Below are 12,393 nucleotides of genomic sequence, written 5' to 3' on the forward strand. Positions count from 1 at the left end.
TGGTTGCGACAAAAGACAAGACGCTTCTGGATAGGGAAAAAAGTGGTCTGATTATGACATCATAATGCAAAAAAGAAATAAACAAAAGCTTATGGCACCTGAGGTTCCTAGTTGGTCTCCCATACAAGTACTAACCAGGCCCGAGTCTGGATGGCTTCCGAGATCTGACGAGATCGGGCATTTTCAGACTGGTATGGCCGTAAGTGAAATTAAGAGAATGCGATCTCGCTAATGTTGGTAGAATATCAAACTCTGGTTGCGACAAAAGACAAGACGCTTCTGGATAGGGAAAAAAGTGGTCTGATTATGACATCATAATGCAAAAAAGAAATAAACAAAAGCTTACGGCACCTGAGGTTCCTAGTTGGTCTCCCATAGGGAAAAAAGTGGTCTGATTATGACATCATAATGCAAAAAAGAAATAAACAAAAGCTTACGGCACCTGAGGTTCCTAGTTGGTCTCCCATACAAATACTAACCAGGCCCGAGTCTGGATGGCTTCCGAGATCTGACGAGATCAGGCATTTTCAGACTGGTATGGCCGTAAGCGAAATTAAGAGAATGCGATCTCGCTAATGTTGGTAGAATATCAAACTCTGGTTGCGACAAAAGTCAAGATGCTTCTGGATAGGGAAAAAAGTGGTCTGATTATGACATCATAATGCAAAAAAGAAATAAACAAAAGCTTACAGCACCTGAGGTTCCTAGTTGGTCTCCCATACAAGTACTAACCAGGCCCGAGTCTGGATGGCTTCCGAGATCTGATGAGATCAGGCATTTTCAGACTGGTATGGCCTAAGTTAAATTGAGAGAATGCGATCTCACTAATGTTGGTAGAATATCAAACTCTGGTTGCGACAAAAGACAAGACGCTTCTGGATAGGGAAAAAAGTGGTCTGATTATGACATCATAATGCAAAAAAGAAATAAACAAAAGCTTACGGCACCTGAGGTTCCTAGTTGGTCTCCCATAGGGAAAAAAGTGGTCTGATTATGACATCATAATGCAAAAAAGAAATAAACAAAAGCTTACGGCACCTGAAGTTCCTAGTTGGTCTCCCATACAAGTACTAACCAGGCCCGAGTCTGGATGGCTTCCGAGATCTGACGAGATCAGGCATTTTCAGATTGGTATGGCCGTAAGTGAAATTAAGAGAATGCAATCTCGCTAATGTTGGTAGAATATCAAACTCTGGTTGCGACAAAAGACAAGACGCTTCTGGATAGGGAAAAAAGTGGTCTGATTATGACATCATAATGCAAAAAAGAAATAAACAAAAGCTTATGGCACCTGAGGTTCCTAGTTGGTCTCCCATACAAGTACTAACCAGGCCCGAGTCTGGATGGCTTCCGAGATCTGACGAGATCGGGCATTTTCAGACTGGTATGGCCGTAAGTGAAATTAAGAGAATGCGATCTCGCTAATGTTGGTAGAATATCAAACTCTGGTTGCGACAAAAGACAAGACGCTTCTGGATAGGGAAAAAAGTGGTCTGATTATGACATCATAATGCAAAAAAGAAATAAACAAAAGCTTACGGCACCTGAGGTTCCTAGTTGGTCTCCCATAGGGAAAAAAGTGGTCTGATTATGACATCATAATGCAAAAAAGAAATAAACAAAAGCTTACGGCACCTGAGGTTCCTAGTTGGTCTCCCATACAAATACTAACCAGGCCCGAGTCTGGATGGCTTCCGAGATCTGACGAGATCAGGCATTTTCAGACTGGTATGGCCGTAAGCGAAATTAAGAGAATGCGATCTCGCTAATGTTGGTAGAATATCAAACTCTGGTTGCGACAAAAGACAAGATGCTTCTGGATAGGGAAAAAAGTGGTCTGATTATGACATCATAATGCAAAAAAGAAATAAACAAAAGCTTACAGCACCTGAGGTTCCTAGTTGGTCTCCCATACAAGTACTAACCAGGCCCGAGTCTGGATGGCTTCCGAGATCTGATGAGATCAGGCATTTTCAGACTGGTATGGCCTAAGTTAAATTGAGAGAATGCGATCTCACTAATGTTGGTAGAATATCAAACTCTGGTTGCGACAAAAGACAAGACGCTTCTGGATAGGGAAAAAAGTGGTCTGATTATGACATCATAATGCAAAAAAGAAATAAACAAAAGCTTACGGCACCTGAGGTTCCTAGTTGGTCTCCCATACAAGTACTAACCAGGTCCAAGTCTGGATGGCTTCCGAGATCTGACAAGATCAGGCATTTTCAGACTGGTATGGCCGTAAGGGAAATTCAGAGAATGCGATCTCGTTAATGTTGGTAGAATATCAAACTCTGGTTGCGACAAAAGACAAGATGCTTCTGGATAGGGAAAAAAGTGGTCTGATTATGACATCATAATGCAAAAAAGAAATAAACAAAAGCTTACGGCACCTGAGGTTCCTAGTTGGTCTCCCATAGGGAAAAAAGTGGTCTGATTATGACATCATAATGCAAAAAAGAAATAAACAAAAGCTTACGGCACCTGAGGTTCCTAGTTGGTCTCCCATAGGGAAAAAAGTGGTCTGACTATGACATCATAATGCAAAAAAGAAATAAACAAAAGCTTACGGCACCTGAGGTTCCTAGTTGTTCTCCCATACAAGTACTAACCAGGCCCGAGTCTGGATGGCTTCCGAGATCTGACGAGATCAGGCATTTTCAGACTGGTATGGCCGTAAGTGAAATTAAGAGAATGCGATCTCGCTAATGTTGGTAGAATATCAAACTCTGGTTGCGACAAAAGACAAGACGCTTCTGGATAGGGAAAAAAGTGGTCTGATTATGACATCATAATGCAAAAAATAAATAAACAAAAGCTTACGGCACCTGAGGTTCCTAGTTGGTCTCCCATACAAGTACTAACCAGGCCCGAGTCTGGATGGCTTCCGAGATCTGACAAGATCATTCATTTTCAGACTGGTATGGCTGTAAGTGAAATTAAGAGAATGCGATCTCGCTAATGTTGGTAGAATATCAAACTCTGGTTGCGACAAAAGACAAGACGCTTCTGGATAGGAAAAAAAGTGGTCTGATTATGACATCATAATGCAAAAAAGAAATAAACAAAAGCTTACGGCACCTGAGGTTCCTAGTTGGTCTCCCATACAAGTACTAACCAGGCCCGAGTCTGGATGGCTTCCGAGATCTGATGAGATCAGGCATTTTCAGACTGGTATGGCCGTAAGTGAAATTAAGAGAATGCGATCTCGCTAATGTTGGTAGAATATCAAACTCTGGTTGCGACAAAAGACAAGACGCTTCTGGATAGGGAAAATAGTGGTCTGATTATGACATCATAATGCAAAAAAGAAATAAACAAAAGCTTACGGCACCTGAGGTTCCTAGTTGGTCTCCCATACAATTACTAACCAGGCCCGAGTCTGGATGGCTTCCGAGAGCTGACGAGATCAGGCATTTTCAGACTGGTATGGCCGTAAGTGAAATTAAGAGAATGCGATCTCGCTAATGTTGGTAGAATATCAAACTCTGGTTGCGACAAAAGACAAGACGCTTCTGGATAGGGAAAAAAGTGGTCTGATTATGACATCATAATGCAAAAAAGAAATAAACAAAAGCTTACGGCACCTGAGGTTCCTAGTTGGTCTCCCATACAAGTACTAACCAGGCCCGAGTCTGGATGGCTTCCGAGATCTGACGAGATCAGGCATTTTCAGACTGGTATGGCCGTAAGTGAAATTAAGAGAATGCGATCTCGCTAATGTTGGTAGAATATCAAACTCTGGTTGCGACAAAAGACAAGACGCTTCTGGATAGGGAAAAAAGTGGTCTGATTATGACATCATAATGCAAAAAAGAAATAAACAAAAGCTTACGGCACCTGAGGTTCCTAGTTGGTCTCCCATACAAGTACTAACCAGGCCCGAGTCTGGATGGCTTCCGAGATCTGGCATTTTCAGACTGGTATGGCCGTAAGTGAAATTAAGAGAATGCGATCTCGCTAATGTTGGTAGAATATCAAACTCTGGTTGCGACAAAAGACAAGACGCTTCTGGATAGGGAAAAAAGTGGTCTGATTATGACATCATAATGCAAAAAAGAAATAAACAAAAGCTTACGGCACCTGAGGTTCCTAGTTGGTCTCCCATACAATTACTAACCAGGCCCGAGTCTGGATGGCTTCCGAGATCTGACGAGATCAGGCATTTTCAGACTGGTATGGCCGTAAATGAAATTAAGAGAATGCGATCTCGCTAATGTTGGTAGAATATCAAACTCTGGTTGCGACAAAAGACAAGACGCTTCTGGATAGGGAAAAAAGTGGTCTGATTATGACATCATAATGCAAAAAAGAAATAAACAAAAGCTTACGGCACCTGAGGTTCCTAGTTGGTCTCCCATACAAGTACTAACCAGGCCCGAGTCTGGATGGCTTCCGAGATCTGACAAGATCAGGCATTTTCAGACTGGTATGGCCGTAAGTGAAATTAAGAGAATGCGATCTCGCTAATGTTGGTAGAATATCAAACTCTGGTTGCGACAAAAGACAAGACGCTTCTGGATAGGGAAAAAAGTGGTCTGATTATGACATCATAATGCAAAAAAGAAATAAACAAAAGCTTACGGCACCTGAGGTTCCTAGTTGGTCTCCCATACAAGTACTAACCAGGCCCGAGTCTGGATGGCTTCCGAGATCTGACGAGATCAGGCATTTTCAGACTGGTATGGCCGTAAGGGAAATTAAGAGAATGCGATCTCGCTAATGTTGGTAGAATATCAAACTCTGGTTGCGACAAAAGACAAGACGCTTCTGGATAGGGAAAAAAGTGGTCTGATTATGACATCATAATGCAAAAAAGAAATAAACAAAAGCTTACGGCACCTGAGGTTCCTAGTTGGTCTCCCATAGGGAAAAAAGTGGTCTGATTATGACATCATAATGCAAAAAAGAAATAAACAAAAGCTTACGGCACCTGAGGTTCCTAGTTGGTCTCCCATACAAGTACTAACCAGGCCCGAGTCTGGATGGCTTCCGAGATCTGACAAGATCAGGCATTTTCAGATTGGTATGGCCGTAAGTGAAATTAAGAGAATGCAATCTCGTTAATGTTGGTAGAATATCAAACTCTGGTTGCGACAAAAGACAAGACGCTTCTGGATAGGGAAAAAAGTGGTCTGATTATGACATCATAATGCAAAAAAGAAATAAACAAAAGCTTACGGCACCTGAGGTTCCTAGTTGGTCTCCCATAGGGAAAAAAGTGGTCTGATTATGACATCATAATGCAAAAATTAAATAAACAAAAGCTTACGGCACCTGAAGTTCCTAGTTGGTCTCCCATACAAGTACTAACCAGGTCCAAGTCTGGATGGCTTCCGAGATCTGACAAGATCAGGCATTTTCAGACTGGTATGGCCGTAAGGGAAATTCAGAGAATGCGATCTCGTTAATGTTGGTAGAATATCAAACTCTGGTTGCGACAAAAGACAAGATGCTTCTGGATAGGGAAAAAAGTGGTCTGATTATGACATCATAATGCAAAAAAGAAATAAACAAAAGCTTACGGCACCTGAGGTTCCTAGTTGGTCTCCCATAGGGAAAAAAGTGGTCTGATTATGACATCATAATGCAAAAAAGAAATAAACAAAAGCTTACGGCACCTGAGGTTCCTAGTTGGTCTCCCATAGGGAAAAAAGTGGTCTGATTATGACATCATAATGCAAAAAAGAAATAAACAAAAGCTTACGGCACCTGAGGTTCCTAGTTGGTCTCCCATACAAGTACTAACCAGGTCCAAGTCTGGATGGCTTCCGAGATCTGACGAGATCAGGCATTTTCAGACTGGTATGGCCGTAAGGGAAATTAAGAGAATGCGATCTCGTTAATGTTGGTAGAATATCAAACTCTGGTTGCGACAAAAGACAAGATGCTTCTGGATAGGGAAAAAAGTAATCTGATTATGACATCATAATGCAAAAAATAAATAAACAAAAGCTTACGGCACCTGAGGTTCCTAGTTGGTCTCCCATACAAGTACTAACCAGGCCCGAGTCTGGATGGCTTCCGAGATCTGACGAGATCAGGCATTTTCAGACTGGTATGGCCGTAAGTGAAATTAAGAGAATGCGATCTCGCTAATGTTGGTAGAATATAGAAACTCTGGTTGCGACAAAAGACAAGACGCTTCTGGATAGGGAAAAAAGTGGTCTGATTATGACATCATAATGCAAAAAAGAAATAAACAAAAGCTTACGGCACCTGAGGTTCCTAGTTGGTCTCCCATACAAGTACTAACCAGGCCCGAGTCTGGATGGCTTCCGACATCTGACGATATCAGGCATTTTCAGACTGGTATGGCCGTAAGTGAAATTAAGAGAATGCGATCTCGCTAATGTTGGTAGAATATCAAACTCTGGTTGCGACAAAAGACAAGACGCTTCTGGATAGGGAAAAAAGTGGTCTGATTATGACATCATAATGCAAAAAAGAAATAAACAAAAGCTTACGGCACCTGAGGTTCCTAGTTGGTCTCCCATACAAGTACTAACCAGGCCCAAGTCTGGATGGCTTCCGAGATCTGACGAAATCAGGCATTTTCACACTGGTATGGCCGTAAGTGAAATTAAGAGAATGCGATCTCGTTAATGTTGGTAGAATATCAAACTCTGGTTGCGACAAAAGTCAAGATGCTTCTGGATAGGGAAAAAAGTGGTCTGATTATGACATCATAATGCAAAAAAGAAATAAACAAAAGCTTACGGCACCTGAGGTTCCTAGTTGGTCTCCCATAGGGAAAAAAGTGGTCTGATTATGACATCATAATGCAAAAAAGAAATAAACAAAAGCTTACGGCACCTGAGGTTCCTAGTTGTTCTCCCATACAAGTACTAACCAGGCCCAAGTCTGGATGGCTTCCGAGATCTGACGAGATCAGGCATTTTCAGACTGGTATGGCCGTAAGTGAAATTAAGAGAATGCGATCTCGCTAATGATGGTAGAATATCAAACTCTGGTTGCGACAAAAGACAAGATGCTTCTGGATAGGGAAAAAAGTGGTCTGATTATGACATCATAATGCAAAAAAGAAATAAACAAAAGCTTACGGCACCTGAGGTTCCTAGTTGGTCTCCCATAGGGAAAAACGTGGTCTGATTATGACATCATAATGCAAAAAAGAAATAAACAAAAGCTTACGGCACCTGAGGTTCCTAGTTGGTCTCCCATACAAGTACTAACCAGGCCCGAGTCTGGATGGCTTCCGAGATCTGACGAGATCAGGCATTTTCAGACTGGTATGGCCGTAAGGGAATTAAGAGAATGCGATCTCGCTAATGTTGGTAGAATATCAAACTCTGGTTGCGACAAAAGACAAGATGCTTCTGGATAGGGAAAAAAGTGGTCTGATTATGACATCATAATGCAAAAAAGAAATAAACAAAAGCTTACGGCACCTTAGGTTCCTAGTTGGTCTCCCATAAAAGTACTAACCAGGCCCGAGTCTCGATGGCTTCCGAGATCTGGCATTTTCAGACTGGTATGGCCGTAAGTGAAATTAAGAGAATGCGATCTCGCTAATGTTGGTAGAATATCAAACTCTGGTTGCGACAAAAGACAAGACGCTTCTGGATAGGGAAAAAAGTGGTCTGATTATGACATCATAATGCAAAAAAGAAATAAACAAAAGCTTACGGCACCTGAGGTTCCTAGTTGGTCTCCCACACAAGTACTAACCAGGCCCGAGTCTGGATGGCTTCCGAGATCTGACGAGATCAGGCATTTTCAGACTGGTATGGCCGTAAGTGAAATTAAGAGAATGCGATCTCGCTAATGTTGGTAGAATATCAAACTCTGGTTGCGACAAAAGACAAGATGCTTCTGGATAGGGAAAAAAGTGGTCTGATTATGACATCATAATGCAAAAAAGAAATAAACAAAAGCTTACGGCACCTGAGGTTCCTAGTTGGTCTCCCATACAAATACTAACCAGGCCCGAGTCTGGATGGCTTCCAAGATCTGACGAGATCAGGCATTTTCAGACTGGTATGGCCGTAAGTGAAATTAAGAGAATGCGATCTCGCTAATGTTGGTAGAATATCAAACTCTAGTTGCGACAAAAGACAAGACGCTTCTGGATAGGGAAAAAAAGTGGTCTGATTATGACATCATAATGCAAAAAAGAAATAAACAAAAGCTTACGGCACCTGAGGTTCCTAGTTGGTCTCCCATACAAGTACTAACCAGGCCCGAGTCTGGATGGCTTCTGAGATCTGATGAGATCAGGCATTTTCAGACTGGTATGGCCGTAAGGGAATTAAGGGAATTAAGGGAATTAAGAGAATGCGATCTCGCTAATGTTGGTAGAATATCAAACTCTGGTTGCGACAAAAGACAAGACGCTTCTGGATAGGGAAAAAAGTGGTCTGATTATGACATCATAATGCAAAAAAGAAATAAACAAAAGCTTACAGCACCTGAGGTTCCTAGTTGGTCTCCCATACAAGTACTAACCAGGCCCGAGTCTGGATGGCTTCCGAGATCTGATGAGATCAGGCATTTTCAGACTGGTATGGCCGTAAGTGAAATTAAGAGAATGCGATCTCGCTAATGTTGGTAGAATATCAAACTCTGGTTGCGACAAAAGACAAGACGCTTCTGGATAGGGAAAAAAGTGGTCTGATTATGACATCATAATGCAAAAAAGAAATAAACAAAAGCTTATGGCACCTGAGGTTCCTAGTTGGTCTCCCATACAAGTACTAACCAGGCCCGAGTCTGGATGGCTTCCGAGATCTGACGAGATCGGGCATTTTCAGACTGGTATGGCCGTAAGTGAAATTAAGAGAATGCGATCTCGCTAATGTTGGTAGAATATCAAACTCTGGTTGCGACAAAAGACAAGACGCTTCTGGATAGGGAAAAAAGTGGTCTGATTATGACATCATAATGCAAAAAAGAAATAAACAAAAGCTTACGGCACCTGAGGTTCCTAGTTGGTCTCCCATAGGGAAAAAAGTGGTCTGATTATGACATCATAATGCAAAAAAGAAATAAACAAAAGCTTACGGCACCTGAGGTTCCTAGTTGGTCTCCCATACAAATACTAACCAGGCCCGAGTCTGGATGGCTTCCGAGATCTGACGAGATCAGGCATTTTCAGACTGGTATGGCCGTAAGCGAAATTAAGAGAATGCGATCTCGCTAATGTTGGTAGAATATCAAACTCTGGTTGCGACAAAAGTCAAGATGCTTCTGGATAGGGAAAAAAGTGGTCTGATTATGACATCATAATGCAAAAAAGAAATAAACAAAAGCTTACGGCACCTGAGGTTCCTAGTTGGTCTCCCATACAAGTACTAACCAGGCCCGAGTCTGGATGGCTTCCGAGATCTGACGAGATCAGGCATTTTCAGACTGGTATGACCGTAAGTGAAATTAAGAGAATGCGATCTCGCTAATGTTGGTAGAATATCAAACTCTGGTTGCGACAAAAGACAAGATGCTTCTGGATAGGGAAAAAAGTGGTCTGATTATGACATCATAATGCAAAAAATAAATAAACAAAAGCTTACGGCACCTGAGGTTCCTAGTTGGTCTTCCATAGGGAAAAAAGTGGTCTGATTATGACATCATAATGCAAAAAAGAAATAAACAAAAGCTTACGGCACCTGAGGTTCCTAGTTGGTCTCCCATACAAGTACTAACCAGGCCCAAGTCTGGATGGCTTCCGAGATCTGACGAGATCAGGCATTTTCAGACTGGTATGGCTGTAAGTGAATTTAAGAGAATGCGATCTCGTTAATGTTGGTAGAATATCAAACTCTGGTTGCGACAAAAGACAAGATGCTTCTGGATAGGGAAAAAAGTGGTCTGATTATGACATCATAATGCAAAAAAGAAATAAACAAAAGCTTACGGCACCTGAGGTTCCTAGTTGGTCTCCCATAGGGAAAAAAGTGGTCTGATTATGACATCATAATGCAAAAAAGAAATAAACAAAAGCTTACGGCACCTGAGGTTCCTAGTTGGTCTCCCATAAAAGTACTAACCAGGCCCGAGTCTGGATGGCTTCCGAGATCTGGCATTTTCAGACTGGTATGGCCGTAAGTAAAATTAAGAGAATGCGATCTCGCTAATGTTGGTAGAATATCAAACTCTGGTTGCGACAAAAGACAAGACGCTTCTGGATAGGGAAAAAAGTGGTCTGATTATGACATCATAATGCAAAAAATAAATAAACAAAAGCTTACGGCACCTGAGGTTCTTAGTTGGTCTCCCATACAAGTACTAACCAGGCCCGAGTCTGGATGGCTTCTGAGATCTGACGAGATCAGGCATTTTCAGACTGGTATGGCCGTAAGGGAATTAAGAGAATGCGATCTCGCTAATGTTGGTAGAATATCAAACTCTGGTTGCGACAAAAGACAAGACGCTTCTGGATAGGGAAAAAAGTGGTCTGATTATGACATCATAATGCAAAAAAGAAATAAACAAAAGCTTACGGCACCTGAGGTTCCTAGTTGGTCTCCCATACAAATACTAACCAGGCCCGAGTCTGGATGGCTTCCGAGATCTGACGAGATCAGGCATTTTCAGACTGGTATGGCCGTAAGCGAAATTAAGAGAATGCGATCTCGCTAATGTTGGTAGAATATCAAACTCTGGTTGCGACAAAAGTCAAGATGCTTCTGGATAGGGAAAAAAGTGGTCTGATTATGACATCATAATGCAAAAAAGAAATAAACAAAAGCTTACGGCACCTGAGGTTCCTAGTTGGTCTCCCATACAAGTACTAACCAGGCCCGAGTCTGGATGGCTTCCGAGATCTGACGAGATCAGGCATTTTCAGACTGGTATGACCGTAAGTGAAATTAAGAGAATGCGATCTCGCTAATGTTGGTAGAATATCAAACTCTGGTTGCGACAAAAGACAAGATGCTTCTGGATAGGGAAAAAAGTGGTCTGATTATGACATCATAATGCAAAAAAGAAATAAACAAAAGCTTACGGCACCTGAGGTTCCTAGTTGGTCTTCCATAGGGAAAAAAGTGGTCTGATTATGACATCATAATGCAAAAAAGAAATAAACAAAAGCTTACTGCACCTGAGGTTCCTAGTTGGTCTCCCATACAAGTACTAACCAGGCCCAAGTCTGGATGGCTTCCGAGATCTGACGAGATCAGGCATTTTCAGACTGGTATGGCTGTAAGTGAATTTAAGAGAATGCGATCTCGTTAATGTTGGTAGAATATCAAACTCTGGTTGCGACAAAAGACAAGATGCTTCTGGATAGGGAAAAAAGTGGTCTGATTATGACATCATAATGCAAAAAAGAAATAAACAAAAGCTTACGGCACCTGAGGTTCCTAGTTGGTCTCCCATAGGGAAAAAAGTGGTCTGATTATGACATCATAATGCAAAAAAGAAATAAACAAAAGCTTACGGCACCTGAGGTTCCTAGTTGGTCTCCCATAAAAGTACTAACCAGGCCCGAGTCTGGATGGCTTCCGAGATCTGGCATTTTCAGACTGGTATGGCCGTAAGTAAAATTAAGAGAATGCGATCTCGCTAATGTTGGTAGAATATCAAACTCTGGTTGCGACAAAAGACAAGACGCTTCTGGATAGGGAAAAAAGTGGTCTGATTATGACATCATAATGCAAAAAAGAAATAAACAAAAGCTTACGGCACCTGAGGTTCCTAGTTGGTCTCCCATACAAGTACTAACCAGGCCCGAGTCTGGATGGCTTCTGAGATCTGACGAGATCAGGCATTTTCAGACTGGTATGGCCGTAAGTGAAATTAAGAGAATGCGATCTCGCTAATGTTGGTAGAATATCAAACTCTGGTTGCGACAAAAGACAAGACGCTTATGGATAGGGAAAAAAGTGGTCTGATTATGACATCATAATGCAAAAAAGAAATAAACAAAAGCTTACGGCACCTGAGGTTCCTAGTTGGTCTCCCATAGGGAAAAAAGTGGTCTGATTATGACATCATAATGCAAAAAAGAAATAAACAAAAGCTTACGGCACCTGAGGTTCCTAGTTGGTCTCCCATAAAAGTACTAACCAGGCCCGAGTCTGGATGGCTTCCGAGATCTGGCATTTTCAGACTGGTATGGCCGTAAGTGAAATTAAGAGAATGCGATCTCGCTAATGTTGGTAGAATATCAAACTCTGGTTGCGACAAAAGACAAGACGCTTCTGGATAGGGAAAAAAGTAGTCTGATTATGACATCATAATGCAAAAAAGAAATAAACAAAAGCTTACGGCACCTGAGGTTCCTAGTTGGTCTCCGATACAAGTACTAACCAGGCCCGAGTCTGGATGGCTTCCGAGATCTGGCATTTTCAGACTGGTATGGCCGTAAGTGAAATTAAGAGAATGCGATCTCGCTAATGTTGGTAGAATATCAAACTCTGGTTGCGACAA

At 41.8% G+C, this 12,393-nt stretch overlaps 36 pseudogenes; all 36 read right to left on the bottom strand.

Annotated features, from left to right (window-relative positions):
• Positions 1-86: 86 nt before the first annotated feature.
• On the bottom strand, positions 87-205 carry LOC134594742 (5S ribosomal RNA; annotated as a pseudogene).
• Positions 206-430: 225 nt separating this feature from the next.
• Positions 431-549, bottom strand: LOC134594269 (5S ribosomal RNA; annotated as a pseudogene).
• Positions 550-683: 134 nt separating this feature from the next.
• LOC134588526 (5S ribosomal RNA) lies at positions 684-801 on the bottom strand (annotated as a pseudogene).
• Positions 802-1,026: 225 nt separating this feature from the next.
• Positions 1,027-1,145, bottom strand: LOC134596557 (5S ribosomal RNA; annotated as a pseudogene).
• A 134-nt stretch (positions 1,146-1,279) lies between these two features.
• Positions 1,280-1,398, bottom strand: LOC134594743 (5S ribosomal RNA; annotated as a pseudogene).
• Positions 1,399-1,623: 225 nt separating this feature from the next.
• On the bottom strand, positions 1,624-1,742 carry LOC134594270 (5S ribosomal RNA; annotated as a pseudogene).
• Positions 1,743-1,876: 134 nt separating this feature from the next.
• LOC134588527 (5S ribosomal RNA) lies at positions 1,877-1,994 on the bottom strand (annotated as a pseudogene).
• Positions 1,995-2,128: 134 nt separating this feature from the next.
• Positions 2,129-2,247, bottom strand: LOC134597681 (5S ribosomal RNA; annotated as a pseudogene).
• Positions 2,248-2,563: 316 nt separating this feature from the next.
• Positions 2,564-2,682, bottom strand: LOC134597459 (5S ribosomal RNA; annotated as a pseudogene).
• A 387-nt stretch (positions 2,683-3,069) lies between these two features.
• Positions 3,070-3,188, bottom strand: LOC134595880 (5S ribosomal RNA; annotated as a pseudogene).
• Positions 3,189-3,322: 134 nt separating this feature from the next.
• Positions 3,323-3,441, bottom strand: LOC134587947 (5S ribosomal RNA; annotated as a pseudogene).
• A 134-nt stretch (positions 3,442-3,575) lies between these two features.
• Positions 3,576-3,694, bottom strand: LOC134590610 (5S ribosomal RNA; annotated as a pseudogene).
• Positions 3,695-4,071: 377 nt separating this feature from the next.
• LOC134597705 (5S ribosomal RNA) lies at positions 4,072-4,190 on the bottom strand (annotated as a pseudogene).
• A 134-nt stretch (positions 4,191-4,324) lies between these two features.
• On the bottom strand, positions 4,325-4,443 carry LOC134596423 (5S ribosomal RNA; annotated as a pseudogene).
• Positions 4,444-4,577: 134 nt separating this feature from the next.
• Positions 4,578-4,696, bottom strand: LOC134594595 (5S ribosomal RNA; annotated as a pseudogene).
• A 225-nt stretch (positions 4,697-4,921) lies between these two features.
• On the bottom strand, positions 4,922-5,040 carry LOC134587990 (5S ribosomal RNA; annotated as a pseudogene).
• A 225-nt stretch (positions 5,041-5,265) lies between these two features.
• LOC134597451 (5S ribosomal RNA) lies at positions 5,266-5,384 on the bottom strand (annotated as a pseudogene).
• A 316-nt stretch (positions 5,385-5,700) lies between these two features.
• On the bottom strand, positions 5,701-5,819 carry LOC134595314 (5S ribosomal RNA; annotated as a pseudogene).
• Positions 5,820-5,953: 134 nt separating this feature from the next.
• Positions 5,954-6,072, bottom strand: LOC134590621 (5S ribosomal RNA; annotated as a pseudogene).
• A 135-nt stretch (positions 6,073-6,207) lies between these two features.
• LOC134588761 (5S ribosomal RNA) lies at positions 6,208-6,326 on the bottom strand (annotated as a pseudogene).
• A 134-nt stretch (positions 6,327-6,460) lies between these two features.
• LOC134597532 (5S ribosomal RNA) lies at positions 6,461-6,579 on the bottom strand (annotated as a pseudogene).
• A 225-nt stretch (positions 6,580-6,804) lies between these two features.
• On the bottom strand, positions 6,805-6,923 carry LOC134596960 (5S ribosomal RNA; annotated as a pseudogene).
• Positions 6,924-7,148: 225 nt separating this feature from the next.
• Positions 7,149-7,267, bottom strand: LOC134594596 (5S ribosomal RNA; annotated as a pseudogene).
• A 376-nt stretch (positions 7,268-7,643) lies between these two features.
• LOC134594339 (5S ribosomal RNA) lies at positions 7,644-7,762 on the bottom strand (annotated as a pseudogene).
• Positions 7,763-7,896: 134 nt separating this feature from the next.
• LOC134597819 (5S ribosomal RNA) lies at positions 7,897-8,015 on the bottom strand (annotated as a pseudogene).
• Positions 8,016-8,150: 135 nt separating this feature from the next.
• Positions 8,151-8,269, bottom strand: LOC134594484 (5S ribosomal RNA; annotated as a pseudogene).
• Positions 8,270-8,420: 151 nt separating this feature from the next.
• LOC134588979 (5S ribosomal RNA) lies at positions 8,421-8,539 on the bottom strand (annotated as a pseudogene).
• Positions 8,540-8,673: 134 nt separating this feature from the next.
• On the bottom strand, positions 8,674-8,792 carry LOC134594744 (5S ribosomal RNA; annotated as a pseudogene).
• A 225-nt stretch (positions 8,793-9,017) lies between these two features.
• On the bottom strand, positions 9,018-9,136 carry LOC134594272 (5S ribosomal RNA; annotated as a pseudogene).
• A 134-nt stretch (positions 9,137-9,270) lies between these two features.
• Positions 9,271-9,389, bottom strand: LOC134594540 (5S ribosomal RNA; annotated as a pseudogene).
• Positions 9,390-9,614: 225 nt separating this feature from the next.
• On the bottom strand, positions 9,615-9,733 carry LOC134596086 (5S ribosomal RNA; annotated as a pseudogene).
• A 468-nt stretch (positions 9,734-10,201) lies between these two features.
• On the bottom strand, positions 10,202-10,320 carry LOC134594155 (5S ribosomal RNA; annotated as a pseudogene).
• A 133-nt stretch (positions 10,321-10,453) lies between these two features.
• On the bottom strand, positions 10,454-10,572 carry LOC134594273 (5S ribosomal RNA; annotated as a pseudogene).
• Positions 10,573-10,706: 134 nt separating this feature from the next.
• LOC134594541 (5S ribosomal RNA) lies at positions 10,707-10,825 on the bottom strand (annotated as a pseudogene).
• Positions 10,826-11,050: 225 nt separating this feature from the next.
• LOC134596509 (5S ribosomal RNA) lies at positions 11,051-11,169 on the bottom strand (annotated as a pseudogene).
• Positions 11,170-11,637: 468 nt separating this feature from the next.
• LOC134594578 (5S ribosomal RNA) lies at positions 11,638-11,756 on the bottom strand (annotated as a pseudogene).
• Between the last annotated feature and the right edge of the window lie 637 nt (positions 11,757-12,393).

Source organism: Pelobates fuscus, chromosome 2, assembly GCF_036172605.1.
Source record: "Pelobates fuscus isolate aPelFus1 chromosome 2, aPelFus1.pri, whole genome shotgun sequence".
Taxonomy (NCBI): Eukaryota; Metazoa; Chordata; class Amphibia; order Anura; family Pelobatidae; genus Pelobates; species Pelobates fuscus.